Genomic DNA, 14,608 nt, shown 5'->3' on the forward strand with positions numbered 1-14,608 from the left:
TCATGTAATGAGTTATGGTTTTGTAATATTTTGTCAACCCCTATCGTTTGTATAGCGATCTAGAATCAAGGGTGCTTTAAAATTTTTTATATATATATGTATATATATCTCAAATGGCTTCTTATACATTATCTATACTATCATATTTACCTTTGTGATCACTTGCAATAAAATTTCTACCAATGTTTAACCTATTTATGCCTGTAGTGACACTGCAACATTTCCTCACCTTCATGTCTATTGGGATCCAGAGCGATTTCACATAACTCAACCTGCAAGAAAATGACTGAGAGTAACCTCAAAGAGAGAGAAAAAAATCCCAGCAGATCCCTTCAGGCAAGGTCATACTCTGTGTCTGCACAGCTATTCTGGTTAGATTAACAATACAAGAGGTTTCACTGTACTTGCAGGAAAATCATTTAGTGGAAAAGAGTTCAAGAGAAGTTACTGAAGAGTTAATAACATGTCAGCCTCCTGCTCCAGCATGTCTATGGTGACACCCTGCTCCATAGATTTTTATTACATCAATCACATTTGTAAGATTTTACAGGAATATCTAAAAGTTTAATTGCAGAACAATAATCTTTAGTTACCGGCGAGGTAGACTTTCAGCTCATGTGAAACAGTAATTAGGCTGGTACTTTCTTCAGTTTCACATTCTTTAGGGGCATCACCTTACTATACCATTAGCTCCAACTGCCACTCATTGCTCTGCTTGTTAGATTTATTTTTGTGTTTTATGGGTTTATTGAGCTATTAAGATGGTGGTACAGTCTGTTTATTATTACAAGGATCTGTCTGTGAGAAAGATTTATCCTCTTGGCGTCCTAATAATAGAAGAAGCAGTGAAGAGAATGGAGCAGATTTTAAAGGGGTTGTCCAGTGAAAATCTTTTTCTTTCAGATCAACTTGTGTCAGAAAGTTATATAGATTTGTAATTTACTTCTATTAAAAAATCTCAAGTCTTCCCATAATTACTAGCTGCTGTATGTCCTGCAGGAAATGTTGTTTTATTTTCATTCAGACACAGTGCTCTCTGCTGACATCTCTGGCCGAGATAGGAACTCTCCAAAGAAGGAGAAGTTTTCTATGGGAATCTCTATAGAAAACCTTTCCTGCTCTGGATAGTTCCTATCTCGGCCAGAGATGTCAGCAGAGAGCACTGTGTCTGAATGAAAATAAAACAACATTTCCTGCAGGACATACAGCAGCTAGTAATTATGGGAAGACTTGAGATTTTTTAATAGAAGTAAATTACAAATCTACATAACTTTCTGACGGCAGTTGATTTGAAAGAAAAAGATTTTCACTTTAAATCGAATTCAACAGAAAAAAAATGCTCCATTGCAATTTTATGTAGGCATTCACCCCTCACAGCAACCAATCACAGCTCATCTTTCATTCTACCAGAGCTTATTAAAATATGAATGCTGAGCTCTAATTGGTTGCTATGGGCAAAACCTGACAGTCTGGGTTTCAGGCAGATTGATAACTCTGGACCATATGTAATTTCTATTAGATCCAAGCAGGTATACATTTTTGTACTGCTACTACTACTGTTCCTTATGATTTTCTGAATATTCTATGTGTATTTATTTATTTATTTATTTATTTATTTGCTAGCGTGGAGTCTGAGCTTTTCTGCTATATGGGTAATTCAGCATTAAAAACGTGACTTAAATTTCTCAGCCAAATATGTGCACTATTAACACTACCTGTGAATATGCTATAAATCTCTGTAAGGTAAAGCGAATGTACTACTTTTCTAATCCCCCAAATTTTTTTAGACAACCTGGTCCGCCACAACGTGGACATCATGGTGGTGCGGTCCATTTTTGAAAACGCCATCTGGTTTCTATGATCTGTGTCAGTTTCTTTATGTGCTCTATGCAGGCCCAGAGCCCCCAGTGTACCGATATCCCCTCCTCTCTATGACGCCTCCATCAGAATCAAGTCTGGCCGCATCACCGAGATGAGGGGATATCGGTACACTAAGGGCGCCAGGCCTGCCTCCAGTGCATAGAACAGCCAAAGTACACATAAAGAAACTGCCGCAGATTGTGGAAACTGGGCAATGTTTTAACCACACCACCATGATGTACGCTCTGGTGCCGACCAGGTAGTCTGAAAAATTATTTTTCAGTAAACAAAGTGGTACATTCGCTTTAATGCTATATAGAGAAAGATGTAGCACAAGGCTCTGACATTAAAGCCCCAAAACATATTTGTAATAAACAGAATGTAATACAAAATGAATAGCCAGGTAGACAGTATTAATAAATATTTCTTTCTGCAGTAGATCTAGGGATTAAACTCAAGAAATCTGTTACATAAAGTAGAACAGAAACTAAAAAAAAGGGAAAATAGGTGATTAGTAAATATGTACATGTTTAAATTCTTGCACAAATCTTTATATGTAAACTTCTAATGGCCCTGTTACACACACAGATTATCTGACAGATTTGTGAAGCCAAAGTCAGTAACAGAGGAGAAATCTCAGTCTTTCTGTCCCCTGTTTATAGTCTGTTCCTGGCTTTAGGGGGTTACAGTGACAGCTCTATGCTGTCTTTCCTACTGTAAACTCATACTATATTACAGGAATAAAGTAAGGAAACAAATAAAAAAATATTAGTTTATTTTTGATACTATCTACTGTAATATGCGTGGTTATATTTTTCAATTTCCTGTCTATATTTGTTGCTTGGCAGAAACGTAGGTCGGTCAGATCCTGGCATACAGGTAGTCAGTTTATTTCCAGTAACAAAACAACTGTGTACATGGACTGTACAAAAGGCAGGACACAGAGTGGCATTTATGGAAAGAAGAACATGTTCCTCTGGGCCTAATCTCCTTTCATCTGTTTGCTCAGACTGTCCCTTGATCCGCACATATTAGTACTTTTTACATTCCTCAAGTCAATACATACTGTGTTTCCCTGAAAATAAGACATCCTCCTAAACTAAGACACCCCAACAAGCCTAAAATAAGGCATCCCTCAAAAATATGCCCCCCCCCACCCTAAACTAAAGCACCCCCGAAAGTAAGGCCGAAAGAATTGACATGCCAATTCTTTGGGCGGACTGCGTATTGAGCTTCAGAATATCATTGAGTCTATGGGGGACAGGCGGAACTTCAAACAGAGTCCACCCGAATTCCGTAATGTGCACATACCCACCTTAGTCTGGGCTCCATGCTTCCGACACTGCTACAGTTCCTCCAATGTCCTTTAGAGCTTCTGCACATCTGCCTTCTTAGATTTAAAGGGCCAATATACTCTTTATTATTCTTTTTCTACCTATCATGTATCATATATATATATACACATATATCATATATATATATACACATATATCATATATATATATATACACACACTCCAAGACAGATATTACCAATAACACCAGCATATAGGAAGTGAAAATATTATCACCATATATATTACCGCCATACTTTTACTGTATACTGAGACCAATATTGCCAATAATAATAATAAAGTATACAAGGGGCAAATATTAACGCCACACCACAACCATCACCACCATATTGTTACTGACCAGAACCAGTATACTGAGACCAATAAAACACAGTACCGGATAACAAGTAACAAATATTACCACCACATACTGACTAACACCACTGCTGCTACTGAATAAGATCCACTGTACACAGATCACTATCACCTCATACAGTCATATAGAGGTGGAAGCAGCTCCACACAGGTTGTATACACCATATACATTACAGTGCAGTTATATCAGGTGACTCACAGGGGACGTCTTCTCTGATCGGAGTTCTTTCCTTTTCATCTTCTTCTCCATCTGCCCTGGGCCGTTATGAGAACTTCTCCGAGCCACGAATCCACAGAATCTGCCAGACAGACATATTAGTCTTCTCACACTGACACCATCCTCATCTCTATACACACTGCACATCTGTACTGTCCCCTTTACACCCTCATTTAGTAGGTATAGTATATATAGATGGCCCCCACTGCATGTTGCACCCCCCTTCCCTTATAGATGGCCCCCTCTCCCCCTCCCCTTATAGATGACCCCCTCCCCTTATAGATAACCCCCTCTACCCCCATCATAGATGCCCCCCCTCCCATTATAGATGCCCCTCTCCCCCCCATTATAGATGCCCCCCTCCCCTTATAGATGACCCCCTCTACCCCCATTATGGATGCCCCCATGCCCTTATAGATGGCCCCCACTCCCCCATCTTGAAGATGGCCCCCTCTTCTCCCCCCCTTATAGATACCCCCTCCCCTTATAGATGGCCCCCTGTCCCCCCCCCTTGAAGATGGCCCCTCTTCTCCCCCCCTTATAGATGCCCCCCTCTCCCCCCATTATAGATGCCCCCCTCTCCCCCCCCTTGAAGATGGCCCCTCTTCTCCCCCCTTATAGATGCCCCCCTCTCCCCCCATTATAGATGCCCCCTCTTCTCTTCCCCCCTTATAGATGCCCTCCTCTCCCCCATTATAGATGCCCCCCCTCTCCCCCCATTATAGATGCCCCCTGTTCTCTATCCCCCATTATAGATGCCCCCTCTCCCCCCATTATAGATGCCCCCCTCTCCCCCCATTATAGATGGCCCCCTCTCCCCCCCCTTGAAGATGGCCCCTCTTCTCCCCCCTTATAGATGCCACCCTCTCCCCCCATTATAGATGGCCCCCTCTCCCCCCCCTTGAAGATGGCCCCTCTTCTCCCCCCCTTATAGATGCCCCCCTCTCCCCCCATTATAGATGCCCCCTCTTCTCTTCCCCCCTTATAGATGCCCTCCTCTCCCCCATTATAGATGCCCCCCCCTCTCCCCCCATTATAGATGCCCCCTGTTCTCTATCCCCCATTATAGATGCCCCCCCTCTCCCCCCATTATAGATGCCCCCCTCTCCCCCCATTATAGATGGCCCCCTCTCCCCCCCCTTGAAGATGGCCCCTCTTCTCCCCCCCTTATAGATGCCACCCTCTCCCCCCATTATAGATGGCCCCCTCTCCCCCCCCTTGAAGATGGCCCCTCTTCTCCCCCCCTTATAGATGCCCCCCTCTCCCCCCATTATAGATGCCCCCCTCTCCCCCAATTATAGACGCCCCCTCTTCTCTTCCCCCCTTATAGATGCCCCCCCTCTCCCCCATTATAGATGCCCCCCCTCTCCCCCCATTATAGATGCCCCCTGTTCTCTTTCCCCCCTTATAGATGCCCCCTCTCCCCCATTATAGATGCCCCCCTCTCCCCCATTATAGATGCCCCCCCCCTCTCCCCCCATTATAGATGCCCCCCTGTTCTCTTTCCCCCCTTATAGATGCCCCCCTCTCCCCCCATTATAGATGCCCCCCTGTTCTCTTTCCCCCATTATAGATGCCCCCCCTTCTCTTCCCCCATTATAGACGCCTCCCCTTCTCTTCCCCCCATTATAGATGCCCCCCCTCTCCCCCCATTATAGATGCCCCCCTGTTCTCTTTCCCCCATTATAGATGCCCCGGCGACCGCTGCGACCCTGGTAGCTACGCCACTGGAGCGAACCTTGAGCATGCTCGAGTCCATCTGAAACCTGAAGTTTCGGCGTTTGATTAGCGGTGGCTGCTGAAGTTGGATAAAGCCCTAAGGCTATGTGGAAATCATGGGTATAGTCATTGGCTGTATCCATGTTTTCCAGACAACCTTAGAGCTTTATCCAAGGTCAGCAGCCCCAGCTAATGGATGGACTCGAACCCGGTTCGCTCATCTCTAGTCTTGTGTTTCTAATTCAAGATGTTGCTCCTGTGTCTGATATTCCCTATATCCAGCGCCTGTTCCTTGCACTATTCTTGCCTGACTACCTTCCTTACTATTTGCCTCTCCAATTGCCAACCTGGACTGTCTGACCTGCATCGGAGCAGCCTGTCCTGATCTTCTGCTTGCTTGACTACAGCACTACCTCATCCCGGATTTCTGATTCCCCTGTTGATGACTACACCCATACTGCCTTGTCTCTCCAGTGCTTTGCACCAGCACTGTTTGGTTCTCAGGACCAGCTGCTATAGCCCATAGGAGATAGCGGCTGTCTGTGCCCCGGCTCTTTTTACACGACCAGCAGAGCATCACTATCTTTCTAGTTTTTTCAACACCTTGAAAGACAAGGATCAGCTGACATCTTGCATCTGATCGTTTCCTTTTAACAGGAACTATTACACCACGAAACACCAATACGGCTGATAATTGCTTGGTGTAATAAGGCCTTTAGACTCTACTCCCTGGCACAGACCAAAGTCAAACCAGTTTGGTAACAGAGCGTGTCCACATTTGCTACCCAATACCTCCATCTTTTGAATTTATCCATACATTGTAAACGCTGACATTTCATTGTATCAGAAGTCTGTTATGGCCTACAGGTAAGACTGTTATATTATACATCTGTGTGGCTGTACAAGTCTAAAGGTCTACATACATTTCATAATGATGTCGGCCAAACCCACTGCTGCCAGAAGGTTTGTCAGAAAGTATAAAGTCTATCAGGGTCTCCTTAGTCTCCATCGTCAGAAAATCACAGCCGACCTCTTTGTTCAGAGAGATACCAAACTTTCCTGTGTGTGGAATATATAACTGAAGGTCTATGGCAGCCTTTATTGTCTACAGACTGCAAATATTTAATATATAATTTTGCTGCCTGAATGCATTGGGGGTCTGGTCTGGGGTCTGAATAGATTGTGTTGGTATATAGATAATTTGGATATCTGCACTTGGCAGGAGGATATGTAACAGATGAAGTAAATTAAGAAAAAAAAGGAAAGAGAAACCCTTCGGAGAAGACATCACCTGTGATGCACCATATTTATAGAGGATCAGTCCCCTGATATTTCTGCAAATCCTTATATTATTAAGCAAGGCAATATTCAATGCATTTACCAGGGTTATTTTACTATACACTGGGGAATATTATAAATGTGCTGGTGGGGTTTTGTAGCGCCCCAGTCCTGCATCTACCTGTTATACTGTTCATGTGGTGTACCCCCGGGGTGTTGTGTCGGAGGAACGGCCGGTCACTTGCTAGGTGTTGAGGTGTGACTCCAATCCGGTGGTGGTTGGCCGAGATACAGCTGGACCTTAGTATATTGTCACGTGAGGCCAGTACCTGGTGGGCACACAGGTGTAAGGTCATGCCTGCTTTTATTTTACAAGGCCGGTTGTACCTTTTCCCCTGTGGACAGTGTCCTGCCGGGTTGCTACAAGGTCCCTTGGGTTAGTGGAATCACGGATGACCTGAGTGGTATAGTGACCCTCCCGGACTATCGGATCTGCCACCCACAGAAAGGGGAAGTGCCCCAAGGTTGCGGTGTATACTCTGTTGGTGTAAAGCAAAAGATCACAGAGTCTCTTTACCATAAATAAAGCTGTTTTTACTGAAGGATACGTGCTTGCAGCAGGATACACAATTATGACGTTTCTCTTGATAAAGCACTGGATAATACACTTGATAACACTTGTAGATAAATACGTGGCAATACAGCAACCGAATCTGCGACAGGAATACAGCTGTACTGACTGAGTAGCTTGTAGAGTGATGCGGAGTAGCAGAGTGGAGGATGTCTCAACCCAAGTAATACTGTGCTTTGCTTGGATGTTGGAGGATGAGGTAGAATACTTAGAAGAAGAAGAAAAGAACACCTGTGCCCGTGTATTGACCTTTGATTGGTCTTGACACCACCTTATGCCCATTAGACTCGGATGAACCTTCCTAGAGGGTGACACAGGCCCCAGACCTTGTTACCTGGGATGAGCGGAATGCTGACAACCGTGCTGCGAGATAGAGTTCCTAGGCTTACTGCAACTTTGCTCTATCTAAATCAGTTCCTAGCTTCTGTGGCTTTTGTGGATACTGTCTTGCTCTGTCACTTTCCTTGTCCATGGCGTGGATTGAGGTTGTCTCTGACTTGTCCTCTCCTGGAAGAGGCTTAAAGAGAACCAATCATGGAGGAAAATCAAAAAAGATTTTTTCCCTAATTATATGTAAAATATCATTTTATTAAACTTTGTAAATATATTTAATTATTTTTTTTGCTGCGTTTTTAATGTATTCACTTTATACTTTCCTGTCTCGGGCCGGCTCTTTTCAAAAGAGCCGGCGCGAGACAGGAAGCTCCCGTCATGCACAGTGGCTGCAAGGCCGGGGGGCCGCCATCTTGATTACGTTATTTGCGTTCCAGTGGTGGAACACAAGTAACGTAATCAAGATGGCGGCGCCCGGTTCGAACAAGAGGATCAGGTAAAGTATAAGATACAGACTGCAAAGGCAGTCTGTATCTTGGTATACAGACAAAATGAAGATACAGACTGCCTTTGCAGTCTGTATCTTATACTTTACCTGATCCTCTTGTCTGCTGCACGAAGGCCGGCGCCGCCATCTTGATGTCATCACTTGCGTTCCAGCGGTGGAATGCAAAGTGACATCATCAAGATGGCGGCGCCCGGCCTTCGTGCCGGGAAAAAAAGAATTGGGTAAAGTATAAGATACAGACTGCAAAGGCAGTCTGTATCTTCATAGGGAGAGATGCACATTGATAATAGGGATAGTTAGTTTTAGGTGATAGGTTCTCTTTAACACTGCATAGTGTTGTGTAGCATCACTGAAAAGAAACTGTTAGCTTTGTACCGTCTTGCATCCTACCCATACTAAGTTCTAGCTAAGACTGACCCTTGAGGGTACGGGGACCTGGCAGAGGGCCAGGGCCCAGAGAGGACCACTGTAGAGAGCTATCTAGCTTGCGTCCTTCCTCTACAACGTCCAACACGAAAGACACTGCACACTTCCTGTACCCATGTGACTTCCTTCCTTCAGGGCATCTGAAGTGCGCTGTGAGTGGGTGAAGAGTGCAAACATGTCACATCCGCGGCCGCGGCACATACTTCTCGCCGCGCCGCTGCTGCCCCATCTCCTGCTCTGTGCCAGGGCTCCTCCTCCTCCAGTTCCCTGTCAGCCCGACAGGCGCATCCCTGTCTCCTAGGGAGCGTGCGCGCCAGCTCTGCTATAACTTAAAGGGTCACTGTACTCTGCTCTGAGACTCTCCTATAAATTGCAGCCCTGCCCCACCACAGGTGTTGGAGTCTCTGCATGCTTCCTAGTGTGTTTTGTCCCAGCCGCCTGTTGCTCCTGCCTGTTGTTCCTGTCCGTTGTTCCTGTCTGTTGTTCCTGCCACTTGCGATCCCTGCTCGTGACTGTGCCCGTGTTTGCCGCTGCCTGCCTGTTGCCCCACTGTTCCTGCTACACCTCGTCCCCCGACACTGGCAAGCCAATCCAGGGGTGGCAACCTGGGGGTCGCCTGCCGCAGCAAGTCCATCCCGCCTTGCGGTGGGCTCTGGTGAAGACCAGGGGCCCCTTAGACTCCGCTCCCTGGTGCGGTTTACGCCATCGCTGGTGACGGTCCAGTGGATCCACTACTCCAGTCATTACAAAACAGAAGAAATAAAGAGAGAGGTGATAGGAGAGTCCAGGAAAGTACAGATTTCTGTTGGTCCGTATGTGACATACAAAGAAACAATAACCCTTTACACACTTCAGCTGTGCAGCATCTAAACATACAGATCTAATACAGCGACATCTAGTAGCAAAACTTTATCACTACACTAATCACCACACAAGTACAATAAGTACAGGCTTTTACAAAGGGTGTATATAGTAGAAACACCCGTGGTAGGACACCACATTCAGACTTATACAATATTACTGCATCATTATAATAAGTATAACATTCTAAATGGTTAATTGTTCAAGTTGATTCTATTAATAAAGCAGAGTTTCACAATGCAGATGGAATAGTAAAGGTTCTGATAACAGGAACTAATGATGTTATTTTATTAATATACCAGAAAAGCACAAGATCACAATAAATGTCAGAAATGATTCATAATAAAATCTGCAGAATACAGAAGTATGAATAGAATATAGGGCTTTTACTTCTCAATACTTTTTTATGTGGTACAGTGAGTAAAGAGTAGAAAGATGGCAGCGGCACTCACCCTTACATGTTAAGGCTATGTTCACACTACGTAAAACAACATCCGTAGTCTTCCCCGCAAAACTATAGCCGTTGTTTTGAGGTTTAAAAACTTGGCTGCAATATATACGAACTACGGTCGTACAGTGCACACTACGTATCAGACAACGGCCGTTGTTTATACGGTCCTGTGAAAATGTCAATTATTTCCGGCCGGTAATGCTCCAACAACGGCCATGGAACGTAAAACTTATATCTGCCGAATTAAACTTGATTTTAATGTAAAAAATGTTCTGAGTGGTTTCTCGGGCTGGGCGCAGTATTTAAAGTAAATGACCTGTGTCAGCCCGCTTAGAAACATGCTAGGAAGCAAATTTAAACAACGGTCATAGTTTCACGACTAGCTCGTATGCTCGTATTTCTATGGCCGTAGTTTAAGGCGTACGTGTCCGGCCGGGTGAAAACAACGGGCGTTAATTTACGCTGTGTGAACATAGCCTAAGGGTTGCTTATATTTCAGGTCAGGTGCAGACATAAATAATGCATTCCACAGAACAAAGGAGCTACAATTGTTTCACACATTCAGTGCATCATCTGTCTCACCTTTTTTATGTGGTATCCATGTATAGTAACAAACATATGCTCGGATCCAAAAATAGAGATTATTGAGAAACAAATTGGCGCACATTACATTATCCAGCAACATCTACACAGAAAGGAGTATCAGGCTATGTTCCCACAATGTATTTTCTAGGTAAAAAAATGCACGTTATTATGGAAAAAATGGCAGTTTTTTTTTAAATAAAAAGATGTTGCAGGGCCTGTTGTGCGGCCTCCTTTTCGGACAGCTGTCGGTTGCTTATTTTGGAACCAAAATGACGGCCATCTAAAAAGACATTGTGGGAAAATAGTCTATGATGTTAGTTAAAAGATTTCTCTTTTATGTTGCTACTACTACATTACTTCAATGAAGCTCTATTGCTTTGTATTAAAAAAAAATTTCTCTTGAGTGGCAGCAGTAAGGGACAATACGGCCCACTCTGCTGACCCAATTTTTTGTGTCAGGAACTGGCAAACTATATATATATATATATATATATATATATATAATTACATACATACAGAAAGAGAAACACTCTGGGGTTACGCACTTGCTGGGATCCCCATCCCCCTGATCCAAGATGTACATGTAGCTCCCTAGTGCACATGGGATGCTGAGGATGAAGGTATGTCTCTTACCTTCATCCTCTGCGCCATTCCCGTGCTGGTTGTTGCGAAATCCGCTGCCCAGTAAAGCCATTAGGAGCACTGAGGGTGAGGCTACCACCCATCCCCGGTTGTCTCGCTCCATTGATAATCATTAAAAGGGGCAGGATGGCCACCTGAGCCACAATACCCACTACAGAACTACCTCTTCAAGCCACACTATGCCACAATATATACACAGATGTTCATATAGACTACCACTTTAAACAGTCACATATCCAATGACTCACAGTTTTCTCTTTGTTCTGTCAATGACAGTGGCGCATCCTTTAACTGTGAGCGCTCCTTATGAGCGCTCACAGTTAATAATAATAATGATATTTATTTGTATAGTGCCAACAGATTCCAAACAGATATTTATAATAAATTATACAATAAATTAAAATAATTTATCCTCAGCATCCCGTGTGCAACTAGAATTAGAGAACAAAACAGTAAAGGACCTAGGCTCAGCAACCGGTGGTTGCATTGGTCCTGACTGAGTGGGTGCTGCTGCCAGCCCTGCCGCCCCCTGGGTATACCCACCACTGTTGTTGGCTTTTGTTTCAATAAATATTGTTGGAGATTTTCTACTTACTGTATATGCCCTACTTTCATGATATGATATCACTATAGCGTGAATGTTTTACATTTTCCATACATTTCACCCGCAAGCCAAATATCCCTAACTTTTTATTGTACAAACTACCCCTGGTTTGGTTTGCTAGTGATGGCGGGTGAGGTGAGGCAGGAGCAGTAGGCAGGAGAACGTACAGGTAGTGGTCTCTGGTGTAACCGCAGATGGCAGAGGCAATGGACAGGAACAACGGACAGGGGCAGCAGACAGGAACAACGGACAGGGGCAGCGGACACAAGGGACAGGGCAAGCTGGGATTTATAGGGAGTGCATACACCAATTAGGGGCGGACTGGCCCTTTAAATCTTTGACAGCTGGCGCGCGCCCTAGGAGACGGGGACGCGCGCACCAGCCGGGACAGACGGAGACAGGAGAGGGGTGAGGTAAGACGCCCCTGGGGGCCGAACTAGCAGCAGCACCAGGTCTCTGCACCCAGACACCGGCGGCTGCAGGAGACAAGGAGGGGGTGCGGCGGTGGCCCGGAGCACGGGACGCCGCCGCAGCCCTGACGGCGCCCTTACAATTTAACCACTTTTTCTTGCATTTTAATATCACAGTTCTTCAATTCTTCTTCTACAGACACTTGATTATCACATATAAAATATTATATTCTCTCACTTCTATATGTTCTTAAATCACTCTAGTTAACTATGGCCTCATTTCTTTATGGATGACGATGGATTGGTGTCCGTTTGTTTCTCAGTCATCTCCGTTTTTTGTAACAAGTATTTCTCTGTGACTTTGGATGAGATGTAATCGTCCTATAATCTATTTATATAAATGAAATTGTTGCAAAATTTATAATGAATCATGTTTAAGGTTTATTCTCATCCTGACCTTCCGTTATATTATTTATTATAGATTAGTCTGTGGAAGGTTCAAAGTGACTAAGTGATATACAAAATTTTTAAAGGGCCATTCCTCTGTTAAAACTAGTAAGATGATTTTATTCAGTGCCCACCTTAGCCACTGATTGGTTGAGTGTGCCTGTGACATTATGTCTGCAGACCCAAAACCATCACACTGCAGAGAAGGGGGTCTCTGAAATCCTGTGGACAGCAAAAAGAAAAGTAAGTGAATTTTTTTTTTCAACCAACAGCTTACTGACTATGATATTGTAAATACGGTCAGGCCAGACAATCACCTTTTCTATGGCTCTCACGGTAAGACCGGACAAATTCACGGACGAGATTTGTCTGCTCTTACCGAGCGTGCCATAGAAAAGGTGTACTGCCCTAAACGAGGGGGTGATTGGGTCCACACAGTGTCGGACTGGGGTACCTGGGGCCCACCAGAGGATATGATCCTTGGGGCCCACCAATAAAGAACCAATGAGGCACGCTCCTTTCCTAGATTCATCTGCATCTGTGACAAATCTCAGAACACCCTACATTTATAAATCTCTTAGGGTATGCTGGGAGTTGTAGTTTCTGAGAGAACAACACTTTAATAAATCACTGTGTGCAGAGGCTCCTGTTGGCTGCAATCTGTGGGTCACAACCATCAGCCCTGAAGGTCCAGCAATACATCTGTCTACAGCGGCAGTTACTGTACTACAACTCCCAGCATATCTTAAGGGCTGCAGACTGTCAGTAAATGCTGGGAGTTGTAGTGCCTGCAGCTGTTGTAGTTGGGTCCTAGGTGCATCATACACTGAAGGCGTTGTTACCATAGTATCACCATACCCTCACACTGTTACCGTATTATCACCATACCCTCACACTGTTACCATATTATCACCATACCCTCACACTGTTACCATATTATCACCATACCCTCACACTGTTACCATATTATCACCATACCGTCACACTGTTCTGCAGACTGGACCAGGGAGCTCCTAGCATCATGATTAATTATGATGGCACTAGTGTACTGTAGTGACCATGGGGCTGTGTCAGTACACTAGCGCAAACCATACGCTGACCCATTTAGACACCAATGGTACACAGGCTCTGCACACTATATAAGTGATTACAGTGCAGTTACTAATGACCAAGCAATGCTATTGATATATATATACCAAGACTGATATTACCAATAATACCAGTACATAGGAAGGAAATATCACCATACATATTACCGCCATACCTGTTTCTGACCAAATCCTGTATACTAAAATTAATAAAACACAGTACCAGATAACAAGTTACAAATAATACCACCGCATACTGACTAACACCACCGCTGCTACTGAATAACATCCACTGTACACTGTACATAGTATATGCTGCCCCCGTGTTATCCCCCTTATAGTATATGCCCCCCCCCCCGTGTTATCCCCCTTATAGATGGTCCCTTTGTGTAGCCTCCTTATAGATGGCCCCCTGTATTATCCCTCTTATAGATGGCCACCTGTTTTGTACCCTTTATAGAGGGCCCATTATGTTGTCCCCCTGTGTTATCCCCCTTATATATTGCCCTCATGTTATCCCTCTTATAGATGTCCCCCATACTATCCCCCTTATAGATGCCCCCCTGTTATCCCCCTTATACATGGCCCCCATGTTATCCCCCTTATAGATGCCCCCCATGTTATCCCCTTATAGATGCCCCCCATGTTATCCCCCTTATACATGGCTCCCTGTTATACCCCTTACAGATGCCCCCCTGTGCAGATAAAAAGTAAAAAAACACAACTCACTTTATAAAATGTCCCCCGTCCGCTCTCTTCTTCTTTTCTTTCCCGGCTGATGCTCCGCTCCCTGTATTGGAAGTCCCGGACTGTGCACACTGAGCTCCCTCATGCGTGCGC

The sequence above is a fragment of the Dendropsophus ebraccatus genome, chromosome 7 (genome assembly GCF_027789765.1).
Source record: "Dendropsophus ebraccatus isolate aDenEbr1 chromosome 7, aDenEbr1.pat, whole genome shotgun sequence".
NCBI lineage: Eukaryota > Metazoa > Chordata > Amphibia > Anura > Hylidae > Dendropsophus > Dendropsophus ebraccatus.